This window comes from Papio anubis, chromosome 4, assembly GCF_008728515.1.
Source record: "Papio anubis isolate 15944 chromosome 4, Panubis1.0, whole genome shotgun sequence".
NCBI classification, from domain to species: domain Eukaryota; kingdom Metazoa; phylum Chordata; class Mammalia; order Primates; family Cercopithecidae; genus Papio; species Papio anubis.
The window spans coordinates 40,119,080-40,134,471 of record NC_044979.1 but is presented as its reverse complement, the minus strand read 5'-3'; positions in this window follow the sequence as shown (position 1 = coordinate 40,134,471).

Genomic DNA, 15,392 nt, shown 5'->3' with positions numbered 1-15,392 from the left:
AATAAAATAGAGAAGGAAAAAAGAAAGTACATAAAATAAGAGATAACTTTACAATAAGATAAAAATATATTTATAAGAGTCAAACAGTGATTTTATAACAAAACAATTAAACCTAAGAATGCAGTAAATAACCTTAACAATAGAATATGTGATAGTAGATAAATAGAAACTCAAATCAATATAAAACATCCAAACTTAAACACTGAAAAAACCGTGATAGGTTTAGTGAAAAAGTCTAATGTGTATAACTGGAATCCCAAAAGGAAAAGAGGAGAATGGTACAGAAGCAATATTGAAAAGGATAATAAAAAATAACATATCATATAATTAATATTTAAAAATTGACCCACTCATTTAAAAAGCTCCTTTTAATAAAATATGTAAGCCAATAAAATATTGAAATAATCTGAAGTGCTGAAAAAATTTATCTTCACTCAAATTGAACTATATATTCAATGTAATCCAAATTATAATCCCAGTGTGTTTCTATAGAAATGAATAAGCTGATTTAAAATCTGTACGGAAATGCAAAGGAATTGAGAAAAAAAAACTTTCGAAGATTTACTTTACAAGATTTCTGGACTTCAAGATATAAAAATTGAGATACTATGATGTTGGCATAAGGAAGGATAAATAGACCAATGGAACAGAACAAACATCCAGAAGAAGACACACCTACATTTGGTAGCTTTATTTATGATGAAAACTCAAATGCAATTCAATAGAGAATGTTGTGTTCAGTACATAAACTAGAACAGCTGGCTAGGTTTATCTAAGGCCTGGACACTATTGGTGAAACTCCTTTGAATCCAAAAGCCAGAATTGGGTTCTCCACCCAAGTTTAGGGTTAAAAGAAGATGGCCAATGTAGGGCAATGGGTCCTCACCAGGTTACTTAAAGGTATATGTCTGCTGCTTGAACCCTGAAGATCTGTTGGTTCACTCCTTCTTGTTAATTTATAAAATTCCAAAGAATATTTTCAGTATTTTTTAAAAGTGAAAAACACATATTGCTATATTTAAGTTAAAGTTAACATTAAGGGTTATAAGACAGACATCAAAAGTGTAATTGACTATATGTATAATGGAAGAGTAACGGAATAAATGCCAACACAGTCATATTAAACATCTGACTTCCTTGAAAGCATTTCTAAATACATTGCTTACTTGGATAGAATTTTTAATATAAATTAATAGAATTATTAGTAGTTAAATGCAGTTCACAGAAGAGAATCATGTTTTTCACAGCAGGTAAATAATTGGCACATGCATTATTTTAAGAAGGTCAATAGGCCAACTGATTTTTACTAAAATACAAGGCCATGTAACCAAAATGGAGTTCATAATTTCGCAGTGAGTAAAAGAGAATTACTTAGACAAGACTATATTACTGTGTGTGGAATAGTGATGTCTACTTCAATTTGGAGTAAAATATTTTATAGTAAGAAAAAATACTTAATGGTTTGACTCACTCTTCATCAGTAATACCCCTAAAGTTTGCTCTTAAAATATTCCAGGAAATTACCATTAACTCTGTTTATCTGAAGCCTCTGTCCTGTACATTAGGAGGATTTTTTTTTCTCAGAAAGATGTAGTTGCAATAGCATAGTAAATCTTTAAACAACCAAAGCAATTGCACTTTTTTGAAAAATAAAAAACATATACACACATACACAAACTCACAAACAACACACTTAACACAAACTCTTAGGTTTCAAGGTTTGTTTGATGTGGAACTTTCCACCAAAAATAACGTATTTCAAACAAATTAAAGACAGAGAGTATTTTGTGTTTATTTAACCTACCCAAAGTATACTGAATGTAAATAGTGGTGATGTGTAAGAAAGTATCTTATTAATGTAATAAAGTATAATTTTACTGTAAAATTTAATGAACTTCATCTATATGCAAATCTATACACTTTTATGAATGAATGTCATGATAAAACATAGAATGAAAGAAGCCAGACATATTAAGAGTAATTTCTGTATGATTTGATTTACCTAAAGTTATTAAAGAAGCAAAACATAGATTAGTTTCAGAAGGCAGAGCAATTGTTACCTTTGAGAAGCATAAAGTTGAGGAGGCAGCATGAGTCTTCTGGGCCATATTCCATTATTTGATCTAGATTATAGTTACAGAGAGGCATTCACTTTGTGAAAATTTACTGGAGTATAAATATGTTTTACGATTTATTTTAGCTACAGTTTGGTTTTTAAACATTTACCGACAAAATAGTTTAGCCCCATAAAATGCACTTGACAGCCTTTTCTCTATTTTCTGGAACTACTTGTGTCACACAGGATTGGATTGAACCTTCTTTTTGTAGTTGATAGAACTCACCTGTAAAGCAATTCGATATTGAGTTTTTGAGTAAAAACATGCCTTTCATATCATTTTAGTTTCTTCCAATAATCTACTGCTACTATTAAAAGACCCAATAAAGTCTACTACATTTCTCTTTTTTTATACAATCAGTAGCAAAACCATGTTAGAATTCTGTTCTCTTGCATTCCACCCTAGTGTTCTGAGCATTTCCCCAGGTCCCTCTTGTGCATAGTCACAAACAGGGAAAGAAGTAAAGAACAACATTTTCAGCAATCCCACTGTTGTATGGAATTATAGTGTAAGGCACAATGATATTTTTCTCCTGAAATAATTACTATAATATTACATAAATTCTTTCTAGTTATAACTATGTTTGCCAAGAAATCTCTAAGAAACCTCTGAATATCCTTTGCAATAAAACAACAGGATATAGTAACATGAATATCACATTAATTTTCAGTTTGCAAATAGCATAAAGCAAAAATATATTATTTTCTTTCACAGCACTTTATTTCTTTCCTTTTGCTTTAAACAAGCTCACTTATATATTTCATTGGGTCCGAACTCACTTTACTCACCTGTAAAAATCTTTAGTAAAATCAATGTCAACTACAGGTTTAGTAAGGAGTTGTTCTTAATGACAGTCAAGGAATTCACAGGGAAGAGAAAAGAAAAAAAGTGACTCCAAAGAGGGAGGAACAGAAGGGGAATAAATCCATGTGCTGCGATTAATAAGAAATTCTAAATTCATTAAGAGATATGTCAATAACAGTTACTTATTCTTTTCAAATATTTTGGAAGAAACAAAATATTTTTTAAAGTTTAAAAACATAAATGAAATTTCTGTTAGACAAAGGAGACCAATGATTCCACAGAAAAAAAGAATTTAATCATTTTTATGTAGTATTTATATATAGATGAAGTTCATTAAATTTGATAGTATCGGTATATTTTTATGACAATAAGATACTTTCTTACACATCATTATGATTTAAGGTCAGTATACTCTGGGTAGGTTAAATAAACACAAAATACTCTCTGTCTTTAATCTGTTTGAAATATGTTATTTGTGGTGGAAAGTAGCACATCAAACAAAGCTCAAAACCTACCAGTTTGTGTTATCTGTCATGTGTGCGTGTTTGTGTGTATATTTTCCATTTTTCAAAAGAAGTGCAATTGCTTTTGTTGTTTTCAGATTCATTGTGCTGTTGCAATTTCATCTTTCTGAGAAAAAAACATGCTCCTGATAAACAGGACAGAGACTTCAAATAAACGGAATTATGGTAATTTCCTGGAATATTTTAATAGTAAACTTTAAGACTATTATTGATGAAAAGTGAATTAAACCATGAAGTTTTTTTCTTACTATAAAATATTTCACTCCAGACTGAAGTAGGTACCACTATTCCCCACATAGTCTTATCTAAGTAATTTTCTTTTCCTCATGTGCAGAATTATGAACTCCATTTTGGTTACATGGCCTTGTATTTTGGTAAAAATCGGTTGGTTTATTGACATTCTTAAAATAATGCATGTGCAAATTCTTTACCTGCTGTGAAAAACATGATTTTCTTCTGTGAACTGCATTTAACTAAAAATAATTTTATTAATTTATATTAAAATTTCCATTAGAGAAAGCAATGTATTTATAAGTGCCATCAAGGAAGTCAAATGTTTGATATGCCTGTACAGACATCTACTCTATTACTCTTCCATTACACATGTATTCCATTACATTTTTATAGCCATGTTATACTTATAATCCTTAATGTTAATTTTAAATTAAATACAGCAAAAATAGTTTTTCATTTTAAAGAAATACAGAGAATAATTTTTGTCTCATTAAAGTGACACTGTTTTGCACTAAATAATATATCCATTAAAGCAATGGATATATTGCTTTATATTTTTGAAGTGACATATTTTCTATCCACACTAAATAGATAACACAGTTCGTAATGTTATTTGGCAAATATCAGCAATCCTTGGTTAGCTCATTTATAATAATGTTAAATTGTTTTTTCAGTGTAATAGAATGTGTTTTTAATCTATATTTGAGCTTCATCAACAATTGATTAAAATAATTAAATCCCTCATACAACATGAGTTATAAATAGTCTTTGTTAAATTAAAGCATATAATAGTGAAGCATGGGACTGCTTTAATCAATAATCATGCTAGATCCTGCAATTAATTAGAATACATTAAATCATATTTAAACTAATTTTTGTTATAGTCAGAAAGACTTGAATCACTCATCTAGCTCTGACCCTAACTCGGTATGGTATCACAGATATTAATAGTCTATGTCTCAATTTCCTTACCTACAAAATGAACATAATTATGAATTTTAAATCATAGGTTTGTGTTAAGGTTAATTATGATTACATATGTTAAATGCTTGGCACAGCACTTAGCATATTGCAATTAAACAATAAATGCTTGCTATGGTTATAAATGGTTGTTATTATTTTAAGAAAATAAAAATATTTGAGTCACAAATTTTATGAAAAGTATTTACATTCATATGTTAGAGGTGAATGTATAATTTAGAGTTAGTGAAACTTTAGAGGTAGAAGGTGACTTTTACATTACTTTTTCTTCAAATCGTATAAACGTGAATTGAAACCTTTATTGTTTTCTACAAAGTCTAATAAATTTAAGAGAAATAATAATTCTCAGCTGCAAACAGAGGATGCTTTTTGCAATTGTGTCAAAAAGAACAATTATAAAGCATAAATCTAAGATATTTGAAGACTATAGAAATATGATATTTTTGAGAAAAATGAAAAAGACTTTAACAAAAGAAAATATACGCCATATTCTGGGATTAGAAGACTTCATATTGTACAGATGTCAATTCCCTCTAAATTGATCTATAAAGTCAATGCACCTCCAGCAAATTTCTGTGATGAATATTATGTGATGATGTGATTCCAGAATTTAGACAGTAAAAAGTGAAACACAGGTAAGAAAATATATTTTCTTTTTTTAAGGTAACACTTAGCTATATTAAAGTGCACAAATTTTAGAATTATAGTTCAATTTTAATAAGGATGTAGCCAAAATTTTTACATTTTTATATATGCATGCAACTACCTCTTATGTCAAGGTTCATATTATTTCCAGACCCAACATGTTCCCTCTCATTCATTACCAGTAAGATAGCCCTTGCCAGTCAACTCTCCTCACAAACATGATCACTATCACTATAGAGAGTTTTATTTAAATGAAATTATGCAATATAGTTCTTTGGCCTCACTTTCTTTTTTTTTTTTTTTTTTGAGATGGAGTCTTACTCTGTTGCCCAGGCTGGAGTGCAGTGGTGCAATCTCGGCTTGCTACAACCTCCGACCCCCGGGTTCAAGAGATTCTCCTGCCTCAGCCTCCAGAGTAGCTGGGAGTTCAGGTGCCTGCCACCACACCCAGCTAATTTTTGTATTTTTAGTAGAGATGGGGTTTCACATGTTGGTCAGGCTGGTCTCAAACTCCTGATCTCATGACCCACCTGCCTAAGCCTCCCAAAGCGCTGGGATTACAGGCGTGAGCCACTGCCTTTCCTTGCCTCACATTTTGGCCTTGCCTCACATTTTTTCCTTGCCTTGTCTCACATTGCGGCCTTTCCTCACATTTTTTCCTTGCCTTGTCTCACATTTCGGCCTTGCCTCACATTTTTTTAGTCAAAATTGTGCCCGTTAAGAATCATCTATGCTGGGTTTTGTAGAAGAGGTTTGGTCTTTTGCATTGCTCATTACATTCCTTTTGATATACTGTCACATTTTATATATACTACTGTTGCTAGACATCTGGATTGATTTTAGTTTTTGTTGTTATAAATAGTGCTCTTATAAACATTGTTTTACTTTTTTTGCTTGTTCATAAACACTACTTTTCATTGAATATTTACCTAGAATGGAATTTTGGCATTATAGGCTGAATGAAAAACAGTAACCACACCAAGTATCCAGAGAGGATGTAAACCAACTCAAACACATATATTGCTTGTACCACTGTAAAGTGAAACAACTACTTGGGAAAACTTTTTGTTAATATATACTGAAGTTGGCTTTTATTGACAAAAACTTTTCCCAAGTAGTTGTTCCAATTTACAGTGGTACAAGCAATATATGTGTTTCAGTTGGTCTATATATATATCTTTGCTTGATACTCGATGTGGTCAGTTTCTTTATTTTAACTATTCTGGTGGATGTGTGGTAGGATTTTTGCATGTTTGTGGATTTGGCTTGCACTCCTGTCATGACTAGTGATGTTGGTTTTTTCATCATATGATTTTGGTGTATTTGTGAGGTAACTGTTCAACTTTTTCAAGTTTAATTTCTAAATATTTTTTAAAATTAGTACTGTATGATTTCTCTTTGCTTTGTCTACCCTAAGATTGTAAACATGTTTCTTATGTTTTTATCTATTTTTTTAAAATTTACTTTTATCCTTATAACCTTTTGTTATTGTCATTGTTGATATGGAGTCTCACTCTATCGCTCAGGCTGGAGTGCAGTGGCATGATCTCGGCTCACTGCAACTTCCTCCTCACGGGTTCAAGCAAATCTTGTGCCTCAGCCTCCCAAGTAGCTGGGATTACAGGTGCACACCACCATGCCCAGCTATTGTTTTTTGCATTTTTAGTAGAGAGGGGGTTTCACCACATGGGCCAGGTTGTTCTTCATCTCCTGGCCTCAAGTGATCCACCAGCCTCAGCCTCCAAAAGTGCTGGGATTACAGGCGTGAGCCACCGTGTCTGGCCTTATTTATCTGTTTGAACTTATTTTGGTTTGGTGTGAGATAATTGTTAAAACTACATTTTTCCTTACTACTATATAGTTGAGTCCAGACTTTTAAATTTAAGACTATCATATCAACCACTAAATTGTGCTGATGCTCCCAACATAAATCATGTGACTTTACATCCATTGGTCTATTTCCTAACACTCTCCACTGTTCTGTTGGTTTATTTCACTATTTTTATAATAATATACTGCAAGTATGTCTAGAAGAAGATGAGATAAACTAATAAGATAAAACATGTATGAAAGCTGCCGTAATTGAGAGAAAACTGATATGTGATATGTTTTATTTCTTGCATTGAGTGACACGGTTGATAATTTTATTTTCTTAAAGTCACATTTGTGTCTCACGCACTTTTCTGATTTTACATTTTACAGTAAAAAACAAAGTGCAACAAACAAACAAAGAAGACCCATGGAGTTGAGTCAGACATGTAATCAGAAGCTTAAAATATAACAGAATGAGTTTTCCAACACACACAACAAAATGTTGTTCACCAGGTAAACTAATTACCAAGAAGATACAAAAGCAATTGTTTGAATTTTTTTGGTTATGCATATTTAAATTTCATACTATTTTAACATGAATGAATGAGTACAGAGGGCAATGTACATACAGGTTACCGGTCTGACCTTCACACTCTACATGAGATTTTCTATGGATGGTGTTAAACTTGCCTGACAATACCAAGGAAGCTACAGCCACACTGATAATATTTAAGTTACAAACATTTTTAGAAATTAACATAGATTGTGTGAGAGCAAGGTATGTTTTTGTGTTTGTTGTGCATTTTATTGCACATTGGTAGAAAATGTCATTAATTTTACAGATCAGGATCATATTGCGAGTAAATTTTAAATGTAAACCCATAAAGTAGTAACAGGAATAGGTAGTATTACAATATTCTGCCTAAAAGGTTCACTACTGTTTTAACAGAATACTGTAGGAGAGCAAAGGAAAGGCCAATGCTTTGGAAAAAATCTGGAAGGAATTCACAGAGGAAGTAAGCTTTGAGCTGGATTGAAATATATGGCATTGCTTGGGAGAAAATGAGAAAACCAAGGACATATTAGCTGTAAAGTATTGAGACAAGAAAGAGTGGCAAGCTGGCACACGGAATGGGTAGAACATTAGTAGAAAATGCCATTAATGTAGCAGGTCAGGACCAGACTGGGGAAAGCCTCATTCACACATTGACACATCATGTTCATCATTTATTCTACAGTAGCACAGGTGTTTGTCCCAGACTTCAGTTCTCTAATCATTCAGCCATTACTGAGCACCTGCTATGTATCAGGAACCAATGTAACTACTTTCATGTTTCTGCATGGTCAAAGCTTTCTGAGCAAAAAATACTGGCAACCTGAGTTAAAGGATAAATGAATGACAAACAAGCCTTGGAAGTGAAAGACAGTGAAATATTCCAGGCAGATTTAAAGATTAATCTTCCTTGGAGCCATTTGTTCAATTTCAAAGGGCGATACTACTGCTAGTACTAATTATTATCATCCCAGTTTAATTTGCTTGCATTACAAAGTGCTGTAACATCCTAAAGAACTTCTCCCTTTCCAGAAGTAATGTGATTATGTTATAGAGAAAAAATTTCTCTCCCTCTCTCAGAAAAAGAGGGACATTATGAACCATTCTATGAAAGCTCTGAACTTCATAATTTCAGGGCTTCTCTCCTGTAGTACTAACTCTACCTGTACATGGAGGTTGACATCTGCCCTGATATGTCACGTGGTGAAGAAACGGAACATGGGGAAACAAGGTCAAAACATTTTTGTAAGTAAATATTAAGTCTGCTACTGATTTAGGAGCCTTGTAATTGATGTCAAGATAAAGTAAATAAAGTACTAAAAGCTTATCACTATGTGCCAGGGACAGTTATAATTCTGTGTTTAATATCTTAAAGAAAACACATTTTCAACTTTCCCAAAATTACCATGCTAACTTAAATATTTTTTTAATTTTTACTATAGCTCATGCTCTCAAGATGTCTTCCAAAAGAACCAGAACAGGATTAAATGTTATACACAGGCCTCTTATTTATTTCCTATAGGAACTTATAAGCCTCAACTTAAAAATAAAACTGAGAAAAATAAAAAAATAAAAAGTAGAAACTGAGAAAGGTTAAAAACAATTGCCAATATAGTGGAGTTGAAAAGCCACAATTGATAAATGGGATCTAATTAAACTAAAGAGCTTCTGCACAGCAAAAGAAACTATCATCAGAGTGAACAGGCAACCGACAGAATGGGAGAAAATTTTTGCAATCTACTCATCTGACAAAGGGCTAATATCCAGAACCTACAAAGAACTCAAACAAATTTACAAGAAAAAAAAAACAAACAACCCCATCAAAAAGTGGGCAAAGGATATGAACAGACACTTCTCAAAAGAAGACATTTATGCAGTCAACAGACACATGAAAAAATGCTCATCATCACTGGCCATCAGAGAAATGCAAATCAAAACCACAATGAGATACCATCTCACGCCAGTTAGAATGGCGATCATTAAAACGTCAGGAAACAACAGGTGCTGGAGAGGATGTGAAGAAATAGGAACACTTTTACACTGTTGGTGGGAATGCAAACTAGTTCAACCATTGTGGAAGGCAGTGGCGTGATTCCTCAAGGATCGAGAACTAGAAATACCATTTGACCCAGCCATCTCATTACTGGGTATATGCCCAAAGGATTATAAATCATGCTGCTATAAAAACACATGCACACGTATGTTTGTTGCGGCACTATTCACAATAGCAAAGACTTGGAACCAACCCAAATGTCCATCAGTGGCAGACTGGATTAAGAAAATGTGGCACATATACACCATGGATACTATGCAGCCACAAAGCAGGATGAGTTTATGTCCTTTGTAGGGACATGGATACAGCTGGAAACCATCATTCTCAGCAAACTATCACAAGAACAGAAAACCAAACACCGCATGTTCTCACTCATAGGTGGGAATTGAACAGTGAGAGCACCTGGACACAGGAAGGGGAACATCAGACTCCGGGGCCTGTTGTGGGGTCGGGGAGGCAGGAGGCATAGCATTAGGAGATATACATAATGTAAATGACGAGTTAATGGGTGCAGCACACCAACATGGCACATGTATACATATGTAACAAGCCTGCACGTTGTGCACATGTACCCTAGAACATAAAGTATAATAATAATTTAAAAAAAAGGAAATAACACACCAAGTATCTCTGATTATGGTTCACTGTACGTCCCTATATTCTTCAAGTAGATTTGAAGGAAGTAATGATTGATTTATGTCTATGTGCCTCTTGTGAATCAAAGTGCACACTTAGAAAAATAGATAATTGAAAGAAATAAAACAGCATTTTCTCAGAATAATTAACTCAGACTTTTTCCGCTTGTCCAATTAATCATCTTTTGCTCTATTTCTAAACAGACCAATTATGTCTCTGAAAGTGGCTGCTTCTTACCTAATTCTAAGTAATAAACAAAGTGCTTTATACATTAATAGATTGACCTAGGTAATAATTATCATCTTTTTCTTTATCATCATCATTGATGTCGTCAGGACTGCTTACAATATACCAGGTAGACGATAGTCTATTTAATCCTACAGATAATTTTTAAGATAGATGGCATAATTTTCTTTCTTTTACAAATAAAGAAGAAATTGAGGCACAGAGAATTTAAATGACTTCCTAAGGTCACAAAGCTAGTAAATGACAGAACCCTGATCCCAGTTCAAATAGTTTGGCTCCAGACTTCATGCTCATAAGCTCTGCTGGCTATTATCTCTCCATAAGATGTATAGTGTTTCAAATACTCTAATTTTCTGTGAGCTGTATTTTTACTTTGGTAAGTATAATTTATTTATGACATCTCTTATATTTGTACTACCTATTAAATGATTAATCATCTCTATGTTGAATATTCTACTTTAGGTGGCCAAGGATTGCTGAAGTGAAAGCTAGCCAAAATTATATTCCAAGAATGCCTTCTATAATTTCTATTAGATGTGAAAACTAGCAAATTTCCTTTAGAAGTCATGCCTATGGCATGGCAGGTGCACTTTCTATAATCATGTTCCATGAAATAAACATCTGACTAACTCATTTTTTGTTTTGCAGGCTCAGCTGTTGCAAAGGAGTAACGATTTACACAAAAGTTTAAAATGGAAAGGTGTCCTCTCCAATCGGCCCCACTTCATAATTCCCAACTCAACAAAGATTGTATTTTACAAACATGCAACTGTGCGGATGTTAAAATGAAGGCCATAAGCTCCAAAATCATTGTCATTTCATTTAAATATCAAACAGCTCAAAATTTGTTCATGACAAAAATAATTTAAATGTTTTGGTAAAAATGTAAAATATTAAGCATTCAGTTTTCCACTTTTGGAAACTGAGAGAGAAGTTATAGAAGCTGAATATTGGTCATGAAAGAGACTGTATTATGTAAAAGATGTTATACCCATCTCTAAGAGTTTTAGATATTGGAGTAGGATTAATGAAAATTATCCCAGAGCAGAAAATATACAGTACAGTGTCAATAATTATACATACTTCTATGTCAGTATTCTACTTATCCATTCCCCTGTTGAAAATACTTCAGCATTTTGCTTACCCATTCCCCTGTCGAAGTACAAACTAAACAGGTTATATTTTTGTAGAGACATATTGGTTGTAGTAGAAGAAAAGAGATGGATAGCAGAGAAGGACTATTCATGAACATGGATCAACAGACAGATCCAGTTCATACACAGGAAAACACCGACAAGTTGTGGCCAGATTACCAAAAAATAAATTGTCAAAAAAGTATAATTCATGTGAAGTTGTGATTCTCAAAATGTTTCATTCTATCTACTTTTGTAGAGAAACAACAACAAAGTAATTGCTTCAAAAAATAAATGGACTCTATAATTTAAGGAGTTTCAGGTTCACAGCATAATTGAACAGAAAGTACAGAAGGTCCCCATGTACACCCTCCCCACCCATACTCAACCTGCCCAACCGTCAACATCCCATACCATTTTGGTACATTGGTTATGATGGCTGAAACAAAAGTAACACCTCAATATCAACCAAAGTCAATGGTTAAAAAGTGGGGTTCACTCGGTATGTTTTACATTCCAGGAATTTTCACAAGTGTGTAATTTATGTATCCACCATTACAGTATCACACAAAATAGTTTTGTTGCCCTAAAGTTCCCTCATGCTCCACATATTTATCCCACTGTCTCCCCAAACCCCTTTCAACCATTGATTGTTTTTAACTGTCTCCATCGTTTTGTCTTTTCCAGAATGTCATATATTTGAGATCACACAGTATGTAGCCTTCAAAATATGTTTCTTTCACTTAATAATATGTATTTAAGATTTTTCCTTGCTTTTTTGTGGCTTCATAGCTCATTTCTTTTTAGAGCTGAATGATGTTTCACTGTATAGATGTATCACAGTTTACTTATCCCTTCCTCTGTTGAAGAACATTTTTATTGCTTCCAAGCTTTGCCAATTATGAAAAAGCCCACCATAAACATCCATGTGAAAGATATTGCATGGACACAAGTTTTCAACTCATCTAGTTAAATATCTTTGCTAGGCATTCTGCCTAGCAAAGAATGAGAGTTCCTATTGCTCCACATCCTTGTTAGCATTTGGTGTTGTCAGTGTTTTGGATTTTAGTCATTCCAATAGATAAGTATTGGTTTCTTATTATTTTAATTTTCGTTTCCTTAATAAAGTATTTCTTAGTTCTTTGGGTTGCTATAACAACTACAACAACACCATAGACTATACGGCTTCAACAATAAGCATTTATTTCTCAGTTTTGAAGGTTGAGAAGTCTGAGATCAATGTACTTAAAGATCTGGTGTCTTGTGGGGACTCAGTTTTTTGTTTACAGATGACTGACTTATCTCTGTGTCCTCACATGGCAGAAGGAGCAAAAAGCTCTTTCATCTTTTTTATTAGGGCACTAATCCCATGAATGAGGACTCCACTCTCGTAACCTAATAATTTGCCAAATGCCTCACCTCCTGTTACTATGCATTGGGGGTTAGGATTTCAAAATATGAAGTATGGGGACACAAACATTCAGTCTATACAAGAGTATGTTGTTGATCATTATTTCATATACTTAATTGCCATATGTGTATATTCTTTGGTAAGATGTCTGTTAATATCTTTTGTCCATTCATAAATTGAGTTTGTTTTCTCATTGTTGAGTTTGGGTATTTGTGTTAATGTATTTTGGATAATAGTCATTTATTAGATGTAGCCTTTGAAAACATTTTCTCACAATTTGTGAAATCTGTTAATTTTCTTCTCATTCTCTTCACAGCGTCTTCACAGAGCAGGAGATTTTAATTTTACTGAAGTCCAGCTCATCAATTCTTTTTTTCATAGATTGTGCTCTCAGTATATTTCTAAAAAGCCATTGCCAAACCCAAAGGCATCTAGATTTTTTACCATGTTATGCCCAGTTGTCCCAGCACCAATTATTGGAGACACTTTTCTATCTTTTCTCCATTGTATTGCCTTTACTCCTTTGTCAAAGATCAGTTGACTGGATTTGTGTGGCCCTATTTCTGGACTAATTTTGTTCCATTGAGTTATTTGTCTTGTCTCATACCAATACCACATTGTTTTTATTACTTTACTTTTATAGTAAGACTTGAAGTTGGTCAATGTCAGTCTTCTATTGTTTTTCTTCACCTTCAATACTGTTTTGTTTCTTATGGGTCTTTTGCATCTCCATATAAACTTTAGAATCACTTTTTTTAATATATCTGAGGACAACTTGCTAGGATATTGATTGAGATTGTATTGAATCCAGAAATCACATTGGGAACAACTGCCATCTTGACAATATTGAGTTTTCTTATCCATGAACATGGAATATCTCTTTGTATATTTAGTTATTTGATTTCTTTTATCAATATTTGTACTTTATATAAATTTAAAATGTATTTTGTTAGATTTATACCTAGATTTTCCTTTTATGGTGGTAATATATATGGTATTGTCTTTTTAATTTCAAATTTCCATTGTTTATTGTTGATATATTAAAGAAAATATTTCTTTTATAGCAACCTTGCCATAATTGCTTATTAGTTACAGGATGTTTTATCAATTCTTTGGAATTTTCTATATAGACAATCATTTCATCTGAAAATAAGAACAGATTAATTGCTTCATTCCCAATTTGCATGCCTCTTACTTCTTGTCTTATTTTCTTGTGTTAGCTAGGATTTCCAGTAAGATTTTGAAAATGAGTGGTGAAAGGGGACATTCCTGAATTTTTTCTGATCTTAGCAGGAAAGTATCTAGTTTCTCATTTTTTAGTATGATATTAGCCTTAGATTTCTTATAGCTATTCTTTATCAAATTGAAGAAGTTTTCTTTTATTCAGTTTGTACAAAAGTTTTATCATGAAATGGTATTGGATTTTTTCAAATATTTTTGGCCGGGCGCAGTGGCTCACACCTGTAATCCCAGCACTTTGGGAGGCCGCGGCGGGCGGATCACGAGGTCAGGAGATCGAGACCACCCTGGCTAACACGGTGCAACCCCGTCTCTAATAAAAATACAAATATTTTTTCTGAATTTATTGATTTAATCTTATAATTTTTTCCCTTAACCTATTGATATGCTTATTATATTAATTAACTTTTGAATGTGAGACTAACCATGCATACCTGGAATAAATCCATTTGATCAAAATTTATAATTATTTTTATACATTGTTGTATTTGACTCACTAAATTTTTGAGAACTTTTGCTTGTATGTTTATGAAAAATATTGGTCTGTAGTTTTTTTTCTTTTACTTAAAATGTCTTTGTCTTGTATCAACTATATGTCTGAAAAATCCAGGGACATATTGACTTGGAGTTATAAATTTGTGAGTACACTCTTCAAAGTATGTTAATGTCCAGGAGGAGAATATACAATGAAAGGAACTCCAAAAGTTACTGGTTAGATACAGGAAGGTAACACTGCGAGGGAGATGGTGAGTCAATTACAAAGAAAAGAGGAAAATTAGGGTAATGTTCATCTCCTATAATAAGTTAGGGAATGTTCCCCCAGCTCCTATCTTATGGAAAAGATTGTAAAAAAAAAAAAAAAAAATTGTATATCTTCCTTAAATGTTTGATGGAATTCACCAGTCAATCCTTCTGGGCCAAACCAATTGCTTTCTCTTTCATATTTGAGTAGCTCCTTTTTACCATTGGATGAAATGCTGTTTCAATTAACAGGTAAGTAACAC